This window comes from Chinchilla lanigera, unplaced genomic scaffold (assembly GCF_000276665.1).
Source record: "Chinchilla lanigera isolate Chin_1 unplaced genomic scaffold, ChiLan1.0 scaffold00007, whole genome shotgun sequence".
Classification (NCBI taxonomy): Eukaryota; Metazoa; Chordata; class Mammalia; order Rodentia; family Chinchillidae; genus Chinchilla; species Chinchilla lanigera.
This window is the reverse complement of record NW_004955408.1, coordinates 35,485,728-35,499,225: the sequence shown is the minus strand read 5'-3', so window position 1 is coordinate 35,499,225 and position 13,498 is coordinate 35,485,728. Positions and strand designations below refer to the sequence as shown.

At 38.9% G+C, this 13,498-nt stretch overlaps 1 long non-coding RNA gene across 3 annotated transcripts in view; it reads right to left on the bottom strand.

The window, feature by feature from the left end:
- LOC106147087 overlaps positions 1-13,498 on the bottom strand; it is a 108,401-nt gene that overhangs the window by 82,218 nt on the left and 12,685 nt on the right. For all 3 annotated transcript variants that reach the window (XR_001231824.1, XR_001231823.1, XR_001231826.1), the window contains exon 2: positions 9,997-10,054. This is a non-coding gene — a long non-coding RNA (uncharacterized LOC106147087). The remainder of the gene's footprint in view (positions 1-9,996; positions 10,055-13,498) is intronic.

The following is a 13,498-nucleotide window of genomic DNA, read 5'->3' as shown; positions in this document are numbered from 1 at the left end:
TGGGTCTTTCTCTGGTTTTGGTATCAGTATGATGCTTGCCTCCAGAAATGAGTTAGGGAAAATTGCTTCCTTTTCAATTTCATTGAAGAGTTTGAGGAGTGTGATTAAAAATCTACCGACAAAGAAAAGCCCAGGCCCTGATGGATTCACAGCAGAATTTTACAAGAAATTAAGAGAAGTTGAAATGTTTACAATTACAGATATTGTCTAGATAGGCAGCACTTGAGGAGATTCTAAGTCCCTCTTGATTTCACACTTGGTTAGTTGGGACTGAAAGATGGTTTGAGCAATTTGTGGAAGCAGAATATGTACAAATATTTTGGGGCCTTCTGTCCAACCAGTTCATCCAGAAGTAAGGAACAGAGCTAGAAAAAAACACATCATATTGTCAATTATGAACCAAATAAAGGAGATAAAGTACAAGGTGAAGAAACCTTGAGACCTCCAGATAATTGGTAGTCACCCAATCTAGAGGCTACCATAGGTAGCAATTCTTGCCTGTAGAAACCTCAAACACAAATAACTATTCAGAGTTGTGTGTGTGGAAAGGCCAGCATGATGACTCACTGATTTCTTATTTTTTGTGGCCACTGTTTCTTCTTGGGAGTTGGTCCCTCTCAATTCATTTTTCCTGGCTGGATTTCAGGGCTACATCTTAGTTATGTATTATGTTTGGATCCATAAAAAACTTTTGTGAAGTCTCTGCCTGTGAACAGCTCCTTCATCCTGCTTGAAAGTTGCAGTTAGAGATTAGAAAATCTGAAAGGAAAGCAAAAACCATTCTCCCAGTTCTGTTCCCTGTATTTCTCTGTGCATATCTTGCCAATAAAGCCCAGTGCCTTCTCTTCTTCTTCCTCTGCCATGACATTGTGGGAAGTGAGGCTGGCCATCTATCTTCCCTAACTCTTGTATCTCCACTTGTACACACACACTTGCACACAACAAGCCAATATTTTAAGTTCCAAACTTGTACCAAACATGTACCCATTTGGTCCTGTGTCTACATGTTTTAAGTTAATGGCAAAGCCACACGTTGGGAGTCTATTCTGTTCTCCTTGACTGCCACTCCTGATTTCCATGCCCACAGCCCAAGTGTGTGTACCAAATGCCCTGCCAGGAGAGTGCTCTAGTGAGGAAAATCCTCTGGGAGGAACCCGGGGAGTGATCAGGAGCTCTAAGCACGTCTGGCTTTGGCCCTCATTTGGCTCTTAGAGACCACTTCAGTGCTGGCATTTCTCCTTGTTGCTGTCTTTCCATTTGCTTTCTCAATGGGTTCAGTTTTGCTCGCTGGAAATTGAGCCCCAAATTTTTGTGTGTGTGAGGGAAGTTTACAAACTACAGAACACTGCAGGGAAAAAGGGAGCACTCTTGGTAGTATCTCCACCCAGAGATTCTCTGAAGAGGAAAGACCCCCAGAGCCTCCCAGGAAGTGGTGCCAAGCCCTCCTGATAGCAGAATGGACTTCTGTCTTCCAGGAAAGGAATCTTCAGAGACAGACTTTTTCTCCCTCTCTTATCTCCTTGTCCAGTTTTCTAAATGACTTCTTTGCGTGTGATCTTTTGTAGAAAATGGACTAGCTAACTGGGAGCAAATATTAACAATGAATGTATTTCCTAGTCTTGTTTCTGCCTATCATATTTATTTACTTATTTTTGATTGGTTGGTTTTGGAGACAGGGTTTCATTATACAGCTTAGACTGACCTCTAACTCTCACTCCTCCTGTCTCAGCCTCCCAAAGGCTGGGATTACAGACATGCTGGGATTACACCACCATGCCCAGCTTATTTTTTTTTTATAACAGACATGATAACAGGAATTACTCATTCATTCTTTTTTTCTTTTGGTGTTTTTGAGACAGGATTTCACCAGGTAGTTCAGGCTGGACTTGAACTCACTTTGTAGCCCAGACTGGCCTCAAACTCACAGCAATCCTCCTGCCTCAGCCTCCTCAGTATTGGGATTACAGGCATGCACCATCACAGCTGGCTACTCATTCATTCATGCACAGGCCTTCTTGGAGAAGACATAGGCGATTTCTATGAATAAGTCAGACAGTCCCCAGTGTCATTCTTTCACATACAAGGGGAATGCAGGGCACATAACTATTCTGCCTGGCCTCACAGATCCTCCTCTTAGAGTGTTCTGAGAGACTTGACAGATAAGCCCTCATATGACCCCTGGCAATCCTACTCTCTGCTACCCGTGTCTTCTACTTGAGTGCAGGTGGGACTTGTGCTTACTTCTAGCAGTGGATTGTGGCAAAAGTGATGGAATGCCACTACTGTGATTATGCTGCCATTGTCTACAATTCCATCTTGCTAGCAGACTCACCCTTGAAACTCTATGGTAGACTTTGAAGGAGTAAGTGGCCATGCTGGGACGCCAATGTGGCAAGGAGACGCCAGCCAACAACCATGAAGAAGGTGGACCGACCCTCTGTCTCCAAGGAAATGAATTTTGCTAACATCCAGTGTAATCTCAGCCCAGCCTACAGTTTGGAACATAATTTCACTAACACTTTGCCACGTGATAATATACAGATAAGCATTCCCTAGATTCCTGCTCCATAGAAACTGTGTGATAATAAAGTACAAGTGTTTCTTTAAGCTACTAATTTTGTGGTTGTTTGTTACATAGCATAGAAACTTATGCGGAGTCCATCTGGACAGGAAGAGTAAGCTGGGTGTGGTGGTACAAACCTGTAATCCCAGCACTTTGGAAGGCTGCAACAGGAGGATGGTAAATTAAAACTCAGCCTAAGTAATTTTATGATCTAGCAAGATCCTTTCTCAGAAGGAGGAAGAGAAGGAGGAGGAGGAAGAGGAGGAGGAGGAGGAGAAGAAGAAGGAGGAGGAGGAGAAGGAAAAAAGGAAGAAGGGAGGAGAGGGGAGGGGAGGGCAGGCGAGAAGAGAGGAGGGAAGGGGAGGGGAGGAGAAGGTCAGAGAAGGGAAGGGAGGAGAGCAGAGGGAAGGGGAGGGAGAGGAGAAGGGAAAGCTATAGAATGGGTGAGAGTCCTACCTAAATGCCTAGTATAGGTATTTGCTTCAGGTTACAGAGTGCAAATTTTCAGCATGTGACTCCAGCTATTATTTCTTGAATATCATCTCACTGCTTAGCACTGTCCCACAAGCTCTCATAGTAGATTAGGATGGCTTCCTCTCCCATAGTTAGGATAGCATCCTAATATATGATCCCTTAGAATACTCAGATTGCACAATTCTCACTTTTCCACAGAACCTGAACTAGCACAGTTTTATAGGCTTTCCAGCTCTTGGAAAGTCTTAAAAGTAAAAACATGATGGAACAGAGTTTTCTGAAACAAGACCATAGACAAAGAGAGATCCCTGAAATACTGTATGATTCCAACATACATTACTGAAGAGATTTTAAAGATTTGTCCTCTCCCATTCCAGTCTCTTCCACCCACAAAGATGTTTCCACTTACAGGCTACAGACCACAAATTCCCACAGTTGAAGTCACTCTTTTAATTATCTCCAGGCAGTTAAGATCATTAAATTCAATGACTTTTCTTTCATTCATTTACTTAATGGATTTAATTTGCTCATATATTAAACAAGTATAATAGTGGTGCTTATCCCAATACAGTTGACATGAAATGAATTAATACCTAAGCTGTATAAGTAATGTGGCATGTCAGTACGGTACATGCATACAACTATGATTAACATGGTTTGTGGTGTTACTGTGTATTCTTGCTTGGTGGCATTTTGGAAATATAGAGTGTAAGATATCTGCGTTCTGTAACAGATTCCTTATCTATCTGTCTGAAATCTAAGTTTTGAGTGGACAGGAATTTTTATGGAATGAGGGCTTGAAATCACCAATTACAGAGCCACATAAAGCATGGAAAAACACACTGTAGGTAGGTGAAGTATGGAGATGAGAATTATAAAAAATGGACCCAGTAACAGCCTGTATCCTCTTGTTATATTGGGAGTCAATTGGTGTTGAAAGAAAAGAAATGGGTGAAGGCAAATTTCACCTACATCTTAACTTCACAAGGCTGGTCCAGCAAATGCAAAGAAATGAAACTACAAACACTCACCACAGCCATAGGGTTCATATTCATGGCAAATAGAGGACAAATGGTATTTATTCATGACTTCAGTAAAAGTATTCACTGAGAAGTTAAATTTGATTGGTCTTCTTTCAGAAGAGCCATTGGAAAAACAAAAATGAGCAATGGTCTTCAATGTTGAGCAGAAACACAGTGCTGGACCCACAGTCTGGTCTGTTCTCCTGGGAGCAGCGAGAAAGTGAATTGCTCTGCCTTGCATGGGGCAGCAGTATAAGATTCATCTCTTGGGGACAAGAGATTAATGACTTCCCTAACAGACAAGTCATTCACAACTAAATCCGTGTTTCCTTCAAGTATTTCAACAAAGATATTGTCCAAATAAAAGTAAAAGTGAGATTAAGCCATAGCTTTTGCTGTATTATGATTGGTTGTCAGTGTGACTCAGGCTGTAGTTGAACTACATTCCTTTTTTCACTTCTGTATTTCGTTTGGTATCATCAAATAGGAAAATATTCAATATATTTTTATTATTAAATAATGAGGTACTGGGTGTGATTAATAAAACAAGATGGGGAATGAATATTTTTAAATGGGGCAAAATAACTCATGACTCAATAGTTCTTGTTTCCGTTTGTGGGTTCCCACATTGAGAAAACATTTTGGCCAATTCATACATAATTCTGGTAGTGACAGAATTTCAAGTTAGAAGTGAAGGAATTTTTTCCAATATTGTTCTTATAGCAATGACTGTTTTCCTGAGATCTCCCCTATATACTTTCCTAATGTATAACTAATATTTTGTGTTTCTAGTGTAAAAAGAATTAAAAAATAAAGAATTCTCTGGTGCACTTCTCCCAAACTCCCACTCTGGCAGCCTTCATAAATATTTGTTCACCAAGTAGAACCAGATGTTTTGACTTCCTCTCCAGGCTTACCACAGGTGCCTTGCTTTTCACTGTTGTCCTTTAGGGCCTGAGAGCTCGTTATGAAGGAGCCTTTACATATTGGCCTGAGTTAGGTTTGCTGTTTATTTCTTAGGAGGGACAACCACAGGCCATGAGAAGGAGGCAGGTTGTGTGACAGTGAACAGAAGGGGCATGCGGCAGAAGCTAAGCTCTGCTACTTACTATCTTGACTTAGTTAAACTTTCTAAGCCTCTTCTTACCATTAAAATGACAATATAAATACTCGAGATGATGTAATAAATTAATGAGATGATTTGAGTGGAAATGCCAACTTCTGGTAACGTGATCCATAACTGTCAACTGTCCCTAGTATACTTTGATTGGAAGGCAGGCAAAAGAAAGAGGAGAAAGGGTTAAAGCTTGCTATCTAAGATCGTATGGACAAAGGAGCAGGCCCAGTAGAGTTTTAAACTGGTGATAGTAGGAAACTACTAACAAATTAACAGCAAATTAACTAACAAATTTTTTAGAGTCACAGTCACTCAGGGTTATTCTGGCTGTTGGTACCTTGCGCTAATGCATTCTACAAAAACATCTTCTCTGTTCTCCATTAAATTACTAAGATTCTGATACTTTCAACATACTTTGTATAATAGATTCTACAATCTACAAGCCAGAAAAATAGCCCCCTGAACAATGCCAATGTCCGTATTTCCAGAATCTGAGAATATGTTACCTTACATTGTATCTGCCTTTGCAGATACAATGAGACTCTGAGCCTTCATATAAAGAGATTCTTCTAGATTATATGAGCAGTCCACATCTGGTCACAGGAGTCTTTAACAGTGGAAGAGGAAGGGGAAGGCTTAGGCTGAAAGATGTGAGCAGGATAAGAAAGAGAGACCTACGCTCCTATGAGCTCGAGCCCCTACTGTGGGCTGTCAAGACAGAAAGTAACCAGAAAAGAATGCAGGCAGCCCCTAGGATCTAGGCAAGGCCCTGGGCTGACAGCTAAAAACAATGGGGACTTCAGCCTTACAGCTGTAGGAATTGAAATCTGCCCACAGTCTAATGAGCAAGGAAATGGATTGTCCCCTAGAGCAGTTTCAAAATACTGCACAGTAGTAAAGACTTCATTTAACTTCATTCCTTATTTACTCATTTTTGAAACTTCATTGACTAGCTATAATAAAACAGCCCTTGAACTGAGTGCTAGTACTAAAAGCAGGAGTGAAGCCCAGTTTTAGCTTTAAATATTTACAGAAAGTCAGTGCAAGAATCAGAAAGGGGTTTCAGACTTCCAAAACAACTTATTTTGTCAAAATTCTCTGAACTACTCAACCTCTCCTCTTGTCTACAATTTCAAAACAGTTAGTCATAGTAGAGGTGTTTTATGTTTTGCAAATTTATTGGCATGGATGTAGCATGAGCAGATTAAGAAAAGATTGTTTTTCCCCTTGGTCTATGTGCAATGAGATCATGGCTCAGTTTCCTTTTCTGTGGAGTTTTGGCTACTTTGTAAACACCCGCACCACACAGCTGTGCCCAGTAGCACAGTAACGTCACGCAAGCTCTGAAGAGCAGCCTGCAGAGGGTTGCCTAGGTGTGCCTAAGAACCATCTGCAAGACTTTGTTCCTGGCCCCCAAACCCAGAGATCCTGATTTAACAGGGGTGGGTTGGAGTCTGAGAATGCATTTCTCACAAGCTCGCAGATACTGCCATCAGTCTATGAGCCACAATTTGAGTATGTTAGGTAAATTTCTCTTTATTAATAAATATTGCTGAGGGAGCCAGGATGGTCAGAGGGAGAAAACCTCAAAATATGTGTAGCATATTTGACAGCTGGTGCAATGCTTTTAAATACCTGAGCCCTGACAGTTCTTTACCCTAGTCCAGTAGTGCTGAACCTATGGCATGCATGCTGTAACCGGCCATTTGTATCACTGAAAGCTCTATAAGGTTTGCCATCACTAGTTCCTTCCCCTCATCCATTCCTTGCCTATGACAAGCTGCAATGTCCTTGAACTTGTTACAACTCAGAGAAATAGGAACTAGGAAAGGAGAGGGAATGGTGCTTCCCAATCTTGTGAATTTGAACAAAGTGGCCTGATGTTTTCACCACCATAAATGGCATCTTCACTGATAAGGTACATTTACAAAGACACCGAAACCTCTACTTATGCAAATTGGCGTAAGAACAGAGCATGTGCCCTGTTGAAGGACCAGCCAGGTGATTATGTAATATGCTGTGTGGACTCCAAGAGCATCACGTAACATTGCCACTTTTCTCCAACCCCATCCTGTGTTAATCTCTCCTCATCAAATTCTATTGTCTCTTCCTCCACTCGCTGCCATTCCTCCATGAAGGTTTTAAGCTCACAGAACACACTGAAGCATATTAACTCAGACAACTGCTAATGACTTGCTGCCCAGTCTTCTGGTGTTGTCCTTCCAATAAGCTCTCATGTAAACTACGAATGGCTATGAACCTCAGTTCAGTGATTCCTGGCACTAACCTGTCAATGCTTTAAAAAAAATAACAACAAACATATTTGAATTTAAAAATTAACGTTAGTACAATACTACTAGTTAAACTACAGACTTCATTTGGAATTCACACTTTTTGGTACTTATGCCCTTTTCCTCTATGCCAGTATCCAATAAAGGATACCATGTTACATTCAATTTTCATTTCTCCTTAATCTGCTCCAATTTGTAACAGTACCTTGGTTCTTCCTTATATTTGTGACTGACACTTTCCAAGAGCTTTAATTAGAATACTTTTGAACAGTATTAGTTATCCCCAAGTCATTTTTTATATAGAATTTAAAAGAAATTGTTTCTCTTCAGCTCCACATCTCAGCACTTCCCTTAAGAAAACCACAGATAACTTTTTCTGTATCTTTCCGGACTTTTTTCTGTTTAAGTGTGCACACATACCATTACATGCACAACAATACAAATACTGTTGGGCAGCTTGCTTTACTCACGTGAGTTCTATGTGGTGATTCCTGATAATATGCAGAGTGTCTTATTTACTACTTGTATGCCCTGAAGAAGTGTGTTCTGTATACAGAATCTTTTGTAGCAGCTGATGTTCAAGGTAGCAGAAACAAAATCCTAGAAGGCAGTGATGCAGGAACACATTTTCCTGATTGTTTTCAAGTGCTTACGTAGATATGGAATTGAATACATGGACAGTATATAGCAAGTGGATATATAAATTGCTCATCATTTTTTTCTTTATTGTTTGCAATTAAGTACATTAAGTTCATAAAACAACAGAAACAAAACAAGCTACAAATGAAGCCTTGATCTAGTGAGTATGGGGAGGAATCATTTGAGAAATAGAGATCCACTGTTAACCTCTTTGACTCTTCCTAGGAAAATGGTCCAAACTACCACTGCCTTTTTCTGCACATATTGAGTGGAAATAATTTCAGTGCTGTAAGGAAATGTTTCTGAGTAAATCTTGTTTACATAAAAATTGTGAATATGCATAAACATAAATTTGAAAATGCACTCCTATCAACAACACAGAAAGTAACAATTTAAGCGATGTTGGTGCTTAGAACAAGAACAGATGTGAAGCTCAGCATGGTGATGTGTGTCTGTAACTCCAGCTTTTTGGGAGGCTGAGGAAGGAAGATCACAAGCTGGAGTCCCATATTGGAAACTTAGCAAGAACTTTTAAATAAATGAATAAATAAATAAATCTGGATATTTAGCTCAGTGGTAGAGAACCCCTGGATTTAATTTCCAGTAATACACACACACACACACACACACACACACAAAGATATATGTAGTCTCTAAAAGAAATCAAAAGTCATGTTGTCATTAGATGTGATTATTATTTTAAAACAAATCCATTTTTTAAATTCTTTCTTGCTGACTGGGATTGCTTATTTCTCTATAGCAATTAATCTTCAAGTAGAAGACAGAGGTCTAATACAGAATATAAACTCTACTCCTTGGCACATGGTACATCTAACGGCATCATCTTTCACTGGAATGGTTGTGTGGTCAACATTAACCTAAAAACCACAGCAAAGAAATTTCCATTGTGATAACTCATGGCCATTCTGAGTTTCCATATTCTGACCCTGGAACAAATATAATTTAAATAATAAAATGTCTCATTAAAAAATTAATGTCTTGGTCTAGGCCTCAACACTCTGGATCTTTATGGCACAATATGGTGCTCCCCTGAGATCAAGTTAATGGAGTTGGTCCTTAAATGGCATTAGTTACACCTCTATAGGGAAAACTATTCTCAACTCAGAAAGCTTTACTTGCTTAACCTCGGCCAACTTTTATTCAAATCTACTCGTTTATAAGTCAGTGTTCTCCAGAGAAATAAATGCAATAGGATAGATACATAGATTTAAACAGAAAGAGATTTTATTTTAAGAAATTGACTCATAAAATTGTGGGACCAAGGAAGTCTAAAATTTGTAGGACAAACAAACAGATTGGAAACAGACAGGAGTTGATACTGCAAAGTTTTTTTTAGATAGGGTTTCACTGTGTAGTTCAGGCTCACCTGGACTGACTATGTAGCCCAGGCTAGCCTTGAACAAACAGCAATCCTCCCGCCTCAGCCTCCTGAGAACTGGTATGACAGGTGTGCACCACCATGCCTGGCTGATGCTGTAATCTTGAAAAACCTTAGATGGTGCTCTGAATACCTTCAACCTATTAAAGAGGCCCAGCTGCAGCATCAAGGGTGATCTCTTTTACTTAAAGTCACATGGTTCTAAGTGTTAACCACATTTACAAAATACCTTCATAGCAACATCTAGATTACGGTTTGAATAAATAACTGTGTACTGTAGCCAAGCTAAGTTGGCACATAAAATTAATTTTCAGTCTTCCTTGGCTAAAAACAGCAACTGAAAATGAAACAGGGTATACTGACAAATTATAATATTGATAAGTGATAAAAATGGATATTTTAGGAATAAAGCATCATACATTAAGGTGTTAGCTTTCCATTTCCATGACAAAGTAGCTATGATAAACAACTTATAAAAAGGAAAGGTTTACCTTAGTTCATGGATTCAGAGGCTTCAGCCCACAGTCCTTTGATCTGTTACCTTTGGGCCTGTGGGAAAACCAAACCGCATGGTGAATAGTGTGTAGTAGAGCAAAGCTGCTCTGAGTGATTGCTGAGAAGAAAAGGGAGACAGAAGGGGCCTAGGTCTCAATATCCCCAGTGCTATGGCATCCCCCTGGTGACCTATCTTCCTTCATCTAGGTCCCTCCTCATAAATGTCCTACCATTTCCCAGTAGCACCACAGTTTAATAGCCAAACCTTTCACACATGAGCCTTTAGGGATATTCCAGATCAAACTATAACAATTCCTAACTATTCTGGTCAATATTTTTAGATGCAAAATTATTTTCATTTAATTTTATAAATGAAATTAGTATGCTGTTGATGTTAAAAATATCATTAATATCAGCACATCATTAATATAGTATACTATAGACAATCAGAGGCACAAATCACATTTCTGGCAATCTAATTATATTAGCAAAATATCGCATGTGGAGAGGCACTTCATAAATGTCACTGATTGAGTTAATATACATATTCACCCAAAGAATGTTAGCTTTGGAAGGTATCTTAGCAACCAGTAGTCTAGTGTAATCTATAAGAAATAGTTCCTGAGACACAGGACTTCTGGGAAGATGGCAGAGCAGTAAATCATAGCAGATTGGAAAGGAGAATTGGAGGGAAAGTAAAGAGGCAGACTGCAATGCAGAAAAGGGAGGTGGCAAATTTCACTTTCTCCCTGATTCCCAGCTTGCAGCATGAGAGAGGAGGCTCGAATCTACAGAGACACAGTGAAGGTAGGTGCCTATAAAGGCCTCAAGGAAGAAACACTGGTAGAGTGGAGCAGTAGATGCTGTGAGCTACAACACCTGGTAAGCAACTCCTTTCCAAGTATCCTTTTAAGCTTGGCCAGAAGTTATTTTAGGGAAAGGCTAACTGAACCAAGGGTTCAGAACAGCTGTGGGTTGGCTTCATCTCAGATCTCTCAGTGAGTGATGCAAAACCATGCGAGGCATCTCAGGTCAGGGACTCATGATAAGGCTGGCAAGAGACACATAGAATGTTATAGGCTGAAAAACTCGGGCCTCCACTCCACAACCAGATCAACCTGAACTTCTGTGGAGTTGAAAACACCAAAATTAGCAATCCACCCTAATCCTGTTGCAGACTTGCTGGGATCATCTGGCACAAATTGGGACTCTGTCTGGCTCCTTTGTCTACCAGTGACAGCAGAGACATACCCTGAATTGGACACTATCACAAGGCTGTAGTCTCCAGAAGATAACCACAAGATAATGTCACAGAGAAATGTCCTTTCCTTCTTTTTTAAATTGTTTTTGCTTATTTATGAGTATGAACATTGTTTTTACTTTTTGTTTTTCACTCTTGTTTTTGTTTTTTCCTTCCTTCCTGTCTCTTCACCAGTTTCCCAAAGCTTGAGTAATCTTCCTTTGTTTTTCAGGCTTGCTTCTAATCTCTTCCTCTTATTTAATTTCTTTTATTCCTCTTAACCTTTTAAATTTTCCTCCCCTGAGGGTGAAATCACTCAACTGAGGGGATATTTACTGTATACAATTTTCTGATTTATTTTAGATTTTATTATACAACTATAAATCTTGTACTTATGGTTAAAGGTAGCAAATTAAGAGTTATAACAATGTGTCATTTTTCTAATAGGCTGTGCTTGATGTTATCATTATTATTGATTATACTAATTTAGCCTAGGTGACATGATTGTGATCACTTATTCTTTCTTACATGCCAATACTGACATCATCTAGGTGTCATAAACTATACCATAGTCTAGTACCAAACAACTGGTTGCCATGCCAAGTAGGCAGCAACTTCTCACCCATAATCAGTTGAAGAGGCAGGATGTTGGGGCAGACTCAAAAGCCAAAAGCCACCTACACCTAGAAGACAACTTGGAAAAGTAGTCATTTCCTAAGCAGGTCTTGATATTGATAATTAAGCTAACTACCATAAGCAGTTCATAAGTGTCAATGGAGAAAACAAATTTTGTAAAGAATACAAAATGATAAGACATGGAAGCCTGATGGAAGCCAGACTTTAAGCTCCCCGAAGGCAAATACAGGGAGCAATGAAGTGGAAGAAATCAAAAGCTATTTGGCTGAACTTTCTGCAATGGTAGCAGTAGAAGTAACAAACTAGAGGAATGAAGTTCTGGAAAAGAACAAATCAGAAACAATTACACAGAAAACTAAAGAGATGATGACCATAGTGAAGGACATGGTTAGTGAATCTAGAGTAGATACAGATTTAAAAAGTATAGAGGAGATTAGGAAAGTGGTGGAGACCATGAATGCCCAACATAGGAAGGAACTGGATTCCATGAAACAGATTCAAACAAATATAGAGGAGATTAAAAATTCTGGTGAAACTGTATGCAGCAAAATCAACCAAAATTCTGAATACAGAATATCAGATCTAGGAAATAGGTTTGTGGTTAGCAAACATCTTAAAGAAAACAAGGGACCACATACACACACAAAAGTCAATTCAACAGCTGATAGATGATGCAAAGAAGAATAACATAAGATTAATCAAAAATTAATCAGAAAATAGCACAAAATTTTTTTTAAAACCTGTTCATAGGAGTAATGGCAGAAAATTTTACAAGTATGGGGAAATAATTTGGCATACAGTAAATGAGGCATACAGAACTCCAATTAGCCATGATCAAAAAAAAAGAAATTTACACTAAGGCCTAGAATAGTAAAGATTCCAAAAATTCAAAACAAAAACAGAATATTAAAAGCTGTTAGAGAAAAGAAACTAATCACTGATTTTAAAAATCTCATCAGAATAACAGCAAATTCCTTAACACATCACCTTAGTAGGATAGCTTAGAGTGAAATATTTTAACCTTTAAAAGAAAACAGCCTCAAACCCAGACAGATGTACCCCACAAAATTACCTTTTAAAATGACAGAGAAATAAAATGCTTCTATGACTAAGAGCACCTGAAGAAATTCATGACCACAAAACAAGCACTCTACGAAGTTCTGAAGGATATTCTAGAAAATGACAATGAAGACAATAATTTCAGGAATTTTAATGAATCCATCAAAAAAAAGCAAACATTTAATCAGAGGAGAGTGAAGAGAAATAACAATTGGAAAATAATATCAAAAGATAAGTCAATACATAATCAGTTATAGCAATCAATGTAAATGGTCTTGATTTACCAATCAAAAGAAACATATTGAGAGGATGGATCAAGAAGCACAATCCAACAATATGCTGCACACAAGAAACTAACTCAAAAAGAAATTCATAGATTGAACATCAAAGGAGGGGAAAAAAAACTACATGTGATAGAGAGCCAGAAAAAAGCAAGTATAGCTATGCTATCTGCAGAAAAAGTGGATTCCAAGCAAATATTGATCAAAAGAGACAAAGTTAGTCACTATATACTTGAAAAGGGAGCAATCCAAGAAGAAGAGATAACAATCATACAATATTTA